An 8,949-nucleotide genomic window follows, 5' to 3' on the forward strand; every position below is an offset into this window, starting at 1 on the left:
TGAGGTAAAACTTGAAATGAAAATTTTAAGAACTAAAACAAGAACTATAGGGACAAGCTTTACTTAGCAAATACAAGAAATGGAAGAGAAAATTTTAGAACTTGAAGATAAGACAGAAAGAAAAAGGAGAGCCCAGTCAAAGAAAATACTAAATAAAAAAGCCAGACTCAAAATACACAGGAAATCTGGGATACTGTGAAAATACCTAATCTAAGAGTAATAGGAATAGAGGAAAAAGAAGAAACCCAGGTCAAGAGCCAGAAAATATTTTCAATCAAACCATAGGAAAAAATTTCCATAAAATAAAGAAGGCTCATATCAAATTACAAGAAGCATATCAGAACACCAAATAGACTGAACTGGAAATAAAATTCCTCATATCACCTCATAATCAAAACAACAAACATATAGAAAAAAGAATATTAAAACTGGAGGAAAATGCCGAATAACATGAAGACAGCAGACTTATTAGAATAACACCTGGCCTCTCAATAAAGTCTGTAAAATCAAAAGGGACTAGAAGAATGTTCTAGAAACTCTAAGAGACCACAGATGCCACCCGATCATTATATACAGTAAAAATTAAAAAAAGATGGAGAAAGACATTTCATGATGAAACATTTCTTAAATTTATAAGAAATATAAATCTTCCTCTTCCATTCTAGACTCAACATGGCACCTGGGCCCTTCCCCCAGATTTAGGGGAATTCCAATACTCTGGTGCAGATGCCAGCAGCAGGCCAGCAGGTAAGAGACCTGTGGCCAGGTTGCACCACCATCCCTGCCAGCCACTTGCATCTGTTCTTACAGAACCTGTTATGCCACCCACTCCCATCTACCATATCATCTTCCTCTTGGCCAACCGTGCCCACAACATCAGCAGCTTCTGTAGGCACAGGAACCACCTACATCAGTTGGAAGAACAGATGAATCACTGGTTTCTTAGCTAACCTAACCCAATTTCAAGGCCCTAAAGTCCAGGACATATCTCATGCCTCTCTCCCTCCCACCCCAACCCCAGCAAGGCAGCTGGGCCTGCCCCAACCCTGGTGGAATTCCACTGCTCTGGTATAGATCCCAGTAGCTGGGCAGCAGTTGAAATTCATTTAGGTAGGTTTCACTATCAGTGCTGCCACCCATCCACCCCTACCCCAGCATCCTCTCTGCAGACAATCCTCTCTGGCAACACCAGCAGACCCTATAGGCAAAAGAACCACCATACCAATTGCAGAAGCACCACCTACCCCAGCTTGAAGAAGAGATGGTTAATTGCCAATGTAAGAATACATTCAACATTCAAGGCCAGTCTGGTTTAGAGAGTTCCAGGGCAGGCAGAACTGTTACAAAGAGAGATCTATCTTATAAAACCAAGAAAAATAGAATTCATTCAACAAGGTAAAGGATAATTGCTGTAGAATATCCTTCAGCCAGTAGCCTTTAAGTTACCTGCCCACTTGGGCATGGTCTTTTATACTATAAATGCCTATGTAAAGTGTGGGATACCTCTGTCTTCACGCTGCTGGATTCTCCTTTTGAGCAGAGGACTGTGATCTGTGAGCCTACGCCTAAATAAATAACCCTTTATTATATTTAATTCTGAGCTAGTGTGGATTTCTTTTTAGCGTCCCTCTTCAGACATATGACACAACCAGAATCCAGTGGTCCTATAGCAGCAAGACTTGGACATTCCAACTCAGATGAAGCAGAAGAAAAGAGCTTAAAAATAGCTTTATAAAGATGATAGAGGCACTTATAGACAAGAAAATCCTGCTGGTGGGCTACTTCAGTTGATAAACCCTTTCCAGAATGGGACAGGATACAAAATTTACTTTAATTAGTTGCCCACTTATATACAAATGATAATTGGGTTGAGAAAAAAATCAGAGTAAAAATACCCTTTACTATAGCACAGATAATATAAAATATCTTGGGGTAACTCTAACCAAAGGTGTTTAAGATCTATATGACCAGAACTTTAAGTCTCTAAAGAAAGAAATTGAAGAAAATATCAGAAAATTGAAAGATCTCCCATGCTCTTGTATGGGTAGGAATAATATAGCAAAAATAGCAATCATACAAAAAGCAATCTACAAATTCAATGTAACCCCAATCAAAATCTCAACACAATTCTTTACCAACCTCAAAAGAACAATACTTGGACAAAAAAACCTGGATAGCTAAAAAAATCCTGTACAATAAAGGAACTTCTGTGGTCATTACAATTTCTCTATTCAAGTTCAACTTTAGAGCTACAGTTATAAAAACATCTTTGTTTTGTCATAAACACAGGCATGTGAATTAGTGGAATTGAATAAAATCCTTAATATACATCCACACACTTTATGAACGCCTGATTTTTGACAAAGAAGGTCAAATTATATAATGGAAAAAAAGAAGGCTTCTTCAATAAATGGTGCTGGCATAACTGGATGTAATATTGTAGAGAATGCAAATATATTCTTATCTATCACCATGCACAAAGCTCAAGTCCTAGTGGATCAAAGACCTCAACATAAACCCAGTTACACTCAAGCTGATAGAAGAGAAAGTGGAAATTAGTCTTGAACCCATTGACTCATGAGACCACTTCCTGATTATAACACAAATAGCACAGGCACTGAGACTAATAAATGGGACCTCCTAAAACTGAAAAGCTTCTGTAAGTATAATCTAGTATTTCCCATGTACATATCCTTGTTAAATTGGCTTATGAAGTACAAAATCTTGTGATACTTTAAAGAGCCATGGAAAAATATATGGTAACTGTTTCAAAGAACCAATAATCTAAATAATTTAAATGATCTTTTGTAATAATGTCTCCCATAACAGACCCAGTAGAGAAGTAAGTGGTATCTACTTTAGCCATTAGGGTATTGCCCATGTTTTTGCATCACTAAAATTTTATGTATTTTAAGCCTTTTATATATTGAAGCAATTCAGTGTGCTCTGACCAAAAAGTGAACCTGAAATTTTCTCTGTAGCTGAAGTAAGAACATTGGTGTCTATGTACCAGGCCTCCACTGGACATATTAGCAGGTGTAGATAGAGGTAATATGTGGTAATGTGCATGTGACTAAGACATATTTGCAAAAATTGAAATATACTAAGATAAATAAGGAATACTTATATTAATTAGTTTAAAAAATCTAAAAAAGTTTTTAACAAAGATTTAACTCAATTTTGACTTTCAGCAGCTCTAAGAACTCTTTCTATGTTCTCCAGGATGTTAGGTGCAATTCCACCCTCATCATCCGTGTTGATGGCATCCTTCCCATATTTCTTCTTGATGACATTCTCCAGGTTGTGAGAAACCACTGCTCAAAAGCCCATGCATTTCAAGAAACAAGATGACACCATAGACAGCATCATGAACTCTTGCATGGCCAGGTTGTTACAAGCATGTGAATCACCGCTGATCACATTGAGAGCTGGGTGGGACCCACAGGATGAATTCAGGGTTGCCAACCAAGTCAGTGATGTGAGGGTACAGGGACACCCCATTTCCATGACCCCAGCTTTTCAGACATCTAGGGACACTTCCAGTATGGTATTGGCACCAAATTAAGTTTATTTTCAGTACCATCCATCTGAATTATCAGTTTGTCTATCTTCTCTTGTTCTACAACATTCAATTTCTTGCTACTCAGAGTAGGTACAATTATTTATTGATATGCCCAAAAGCCTTTGAGACCCCTACCCTAGTAGCACATTTTATCAATGTCATGGAGTTGTAGGGCATCATAGATGTCTGTGGAGGCATTTTTCCTAGCACAGCAGCTGGAAGAGACCATTAGAGGTGCAGAGATCAACTTCAACAGTGGGATTCCCTAAGTGTCAAAGATATCTCTGACATAAATCTTGAGAGAGACATGGTGAATTTTTGGCCTTCATATTGCCACATAGGAAAGAAACAGGGTTCTGCAGACATGGAGGAAAACATTAAATAGAATTCAATAGTAACAAAAAAGAGTTACTAAGAGATCCCAAACTGAAATAAATTGGAAATAGAAAATTTAGGACATCAAGAGCCCCATAGCTAACCTCTTGAGAGCTTCATCATCTCTTCTGTTTCCTCCTTTAACTCCAGGAATTCCATAGAGATTGCAATATTGTGGACCAGTGTAATTACCCACTCTGGGCATTAAGTTCCTAAGATTATGTATTAGTAATTGTTTATGCGGTCCCATTAGGTCATCACCTTGATCTCTATAACCCAGGACTTCACAACCCTGTTTGTTCTTCCTGCAGTTTCTTCATCAGGAAGGTCTTGCTATTATATTCTTTTCAGAATTCAAGAAGGAGCTTGAGTTTTCACATCCAACAAGCAAGGGAGGTTTGTCATATCCAGAGCCCTTCATCATGGCCACACAGACCCACAGTTCAGTCATGTAAGTTGTTTGGGAATTGAGAATGAGGTAGAGGTTACAAAAATTATTATTTCTTCCTAATCATATGAACTATGGAAGTTTGGATCTCATGATGTTATAATAACCATAATAAAAATTTTGAGCCTCTCTAATCCTCAGATTCTCATTGAATTATCCCCAGCATTGCTTCTCCATACTCCTATGACAAAAAATAGCAGAAAAGATGCTGTACTACATTGTTTCATAAGCAATCTACAGTATGTGGTGCTACTGGTGAGGGTGATTCAGAAACTATACCTTTGAAACTGTACTTTATGTGTGTGTAACTATTAAGGACTTCCATGGTTGGAAGTGAGCTCTGCATGTTATGTAGTTTACTGCATCTGAATAGTTCTTTCAAATTCCAAAATTATAATCATCTGCATAAATATTATTTTATGGAATGTGAAAGGCAAAGTCAGCATTCCTGTGTAACATGCACTAAGTGGTCAGGTAGAAATGAGTGAAGTCTTGTGTGAGTTACTTTGCCTGATTAAAACACAAAATGATCTTTTTAGTAAAGAGCCCTTTCATAATGTGTTATTCTAAAGAAAAAAGGCCCATGTGTTCTTTCGAAACCTCGTTATTTCCATGTCTTTTATAATGGAGTGTTTACTCCTGCTGTGTGAATTGTGGGTAGTATATTCAAGGTGCATTTGGAACAGTCTCAAAACACCAAAACAATAATTCAACTCAGGCTTTTCTAGTTTTCTTGGTCTGTATTTGGCCTCACCTTCTGAAGCATTAGGTTTACAGACCTATAAAGACTGTGCTTCATATTTCTGAATATAATTGCTTTTGTCAGCATCCTTCATCACTTTGAGGTTCAGCCACTAGATTTTCAATGAGGAAATGAGGTCAGGTTCCTATATCATCTGTAGTTTGAAACCACGAGAGTGTAAAATAATACATGCTGTTAAGTCTTCTGTATAGCTTCTTAAAACTGTAAGATTAGTAATCAAGAAATTATACGTATATGCATGAAATAATGAATGGAAACAGAAGCTATGAAAGTACAGTAGAACTGGGTGAGTTATATAGGGAGTTTGGAGAGATAAAATGGAAGGAAGAAATAATTACTAGATTATAATTTGAAATATAAAAATAACCAAATAAAAAGTAAAACCAACCAAACCTAACCAAAAATACTCCACAATCAAAGAATGACCATTTGTTTTGAATTAATTTGTCTCTGGTATGTCTTTACCTGAATTAGAGCATGTTATTAGCAATTCTGAGACTGTTTAGCTATCATATGATCAAGTTTTAGTAAATACTATTTCCATGTATGTTAACTATTATCTGAGTATTTTTTTCTAAGTATTTTTTGTATATTGATATAACTTGCTATTTCTAACTTTTAATTTTTTTGTTTTCATAGGTCATAAAGAGTCATTGTCACAGATATGAAATGAACAATATATATATTTTTAGCATTAATAGATGCTTTCTCCTCTTAAAACACTGACTTCCATATATTAGGTTTCCTTACATTCAGTTCAGGAAAGTGACAGTAATTGAACCAAAATAATTTTTTTTGGTGCTTGATTCCAAGCCATGGACTTGTTGGACTACCTAATGGTATTTAATAACTGCACTTCTGGGTTACCTAAAAATTGTTGTGCATATCCTCACCAGAAAATAAAAGAACATATAGGCATAAACAGAAATTGAAGGTCTATTTTTTTTGTATTGTGTGAAGACCCACGTTAGAGATTCACAAAATTCTATGGTCCAGTGCCCTTCAGAAATACTTCGCAATAAGCTCATATTTTCTATATTTGTAGGATTTTTTGATTTGTACAAATAAATACAATGCAATATTTTCATTTCCCCAATGGAGATGGGTTGTATGAGGATGTGACTGTGGAAAAAGTCATAATTGTCCTCCCAATTCACTGATTCCCAACCAAGCCCATTTTCTTCACCATTTGTGACAAATAGAAATATTCTACGTGTGAGTATATTCCATTTTGAATTATCTTGGAAGAATTGTAATTAGGTAGATTTCACCATTTTTAACGGCACATATTAGGAGGCTGTCTTTCACAGGAAAGTGTGGAAATCAGCATGCAAAGTGGACAATATTTATATGTGATAATATTATAAATCTCATAGTTTCAACAGTAGTACAAAAAGGGGTACTGACTGATTTTATAAGAACAATTAACTTATGAATATTAAAAGATACAGAATTCTGTTGTTGCAAGTCTGGCAGTTGCCATATTTTAGTAAGGTAAATAAGTAGCTAGTGGTATGAATAGAGGAGCACAGATGAGCTTTGGGATGATTGAAGTAATTTTGCTACAGAATTGACAAGCCTGTTCAGTTCAAAACAACATGACTACCTAGAGATTAACAAGGAAAAATTAGTAACAGTGCATGCCTGGTTCTGGCTCATGGACAAAGGGAGCCAGCCAGGGTCAGAAATACCTGTTTGCTTATATAGTTTCATAGCCCCAACTTACATTTTGAGTAATTAACCATGACTTATAGAGACAGAAATTCCAAAGTTGGCCGTTTGAATGAATAGGGAGATTTTCAATATATAGTATTGCTGTATGTACTTCTTTGGAGACAGACCAGAACTGCTTTAACCAGGAGCTGTCAATCAAGATTTTCCTGTTTGCTAGTCAGAATTGTGTTCTTCTTGAGAAGAAAAATGTGAGCACTCTTTCAACTGAATTCTACTTCTCGTGGTTACTATTTACTAAGCAATTTATAGATTCTTTAAATGTCTATTTATTATTCTCACTTTTCAGTTTTTCCTATATAAATATGCTACTTAAAGTCTTATGAATTTCTGTTTATGAGGTTATGATTCAGCTCCTACTTGTACAATATATATGGGAGGTTTACAGGCAGACTTAGAACCACCTTTCAATGTAAGCAAATACATTTTAGGGATAGCATGTGCTGTGTTGCATACTACTGAATGGACATCAAGTATGTTTTAAGTTAATTTAAAGTGTCTTTTTATACCTATGTCAATAGATATTTATGTAGAAATATCACTGGAAAAATCTGTCCCCTGAATTCCTGTCAGCCATTGAGATAGATAAACTAGTCAATAATATCATGCAGAGCCACTAAGAACTCAAAGTTAATTTCCCATAATTCAAATCTCTGTAAAATATCACATCTGACATACACATTCGAAATGCTTATAATTTAGTAATGGTGAGTTTCTTGTTAAAAGTATTATTACTTAGACAGTATTAATCAAATGCTTTCTAAATGCCAGAAAATATTCAAAGGCAGTGGTTACTACCCAGGTTTAAGTAACTATAATCTAGTATTTCCCATGTGCTTATTCTAAATAAATTGGCTTATGAAGTCCAAGATCTTATGATACTTTAAAAAGGAAATATTTAAATACTTTAAATGGGAAAATATACTGTTGACTCTTCCAGAGAGCAACTAGCCTACATAATTTTAAATGATCTGTAATTACATTATTTCTATAACAATCCTAGTAGACATGTTAAGTGGTATCTACTTTAGATATTAGGATTTTGCCTAATGTTTTGTATCACTAATACTTCATATATTTTCAACCTTTTACATTTAAGTAATTATGTGTGCTCTGACCAAAAAGTAAACCTGAAATTATCTCTGTAGCTGAATTAAGAACATTGCCATCTTTGCACATGCCTGACTCGCATGCAAATGAGTTTACTGTCTGAACAAAAAGGGACTTAAACTAGGGTTCTGGGTCAACTCACCTAGACTTCAGAAAGATTAGTGGCATTGTGTAGACACAGGAAAATCATGTGTAGACATAGGAAAATATTAGATACTTTCCTGAGATTATGTGGCAATGATTTCTCCCAAAATAGCTTTGCAACAAAACTTTCAAATGTATATTTTGACATTTAATTATTCTTGACATCATTGGACATCTTAGCAGGGTGGACAGAGATGATATGTGATGATGTGAATTTAGCTAGGATATATTTACAAAAATTTGAAGTATATCATATGTCAACTGGTTAAAAAATATAAATAAGTTTTTAACAAAGATGTTTATCCTAAAACAAAAAAATGGAGACATTTTGGAAATCAAAGAATAAAAGGAACGTAAAGAAGACATTAGAACTTGAGAATACTTTTCCGGGGAGGAATCACTGATTTTAATTTAGAGACTAGGACTTCACACTGTCAAACATATTCTGAGAAAAGTAAAATTGCCCCGCATTACTGCAACTGAGAGAAGTATGCTTAAGTGCTTCAAGTTTTCATTTTACTTGATTGACAATTTTCTAAAAATGAGGCTTCTAAAAGATATCATTCTATCTTAAAGGTATTTGTTTTATTTTACTGTGACTACAGGTCAGCTATTTATAGTCATTCTGGCCTCACATCATCTAGATTTTTGTTTTCAATATGATTTTCATAAGAGGTAACACATGAGCTAAGAACAAAACACTATTAGTATGGCATTTGTCACACCTGAGTAATTATTCATGAAGTCATAATAAGCTTGTGAAAATAATCAGTACTTGTAGTTACTTGACTCAAATAGTAAAGAAGTTCTACATGC

The 8,949-nt window shown here is 35.1% G+C and overlaps 1 pseudogene; it reads right to left on the bottom strand.

Annotated features, from left to right (window-relative positions):
* Positions 1 to 3,158: 3,158 nt before the first annotated feature.
* Positions 3,159 to 5,184, bottom strand: LOC130884742 (alpha-enolase-like; annotated as a pseudogene).
* Between the last annotated feature and the right edge of the window lie 3,765 nt (positions 5,185 to 8,949).

The sequence above is a fragment of the Chionomys nivalis genome, chromosome 12 (assembly GCF_950005125.1).
Source record: "Chionomys nivalis chromosome 12, mChiNiv1.1, whole genome shotgun sequence".
In the NCBI taxonomy this organism is placed as follows: Eukaryota; Metazoa; Chordata; class Mammalia; order Rodentia; family Cricetidae; genus Chionomys; species Chionomys nivalis.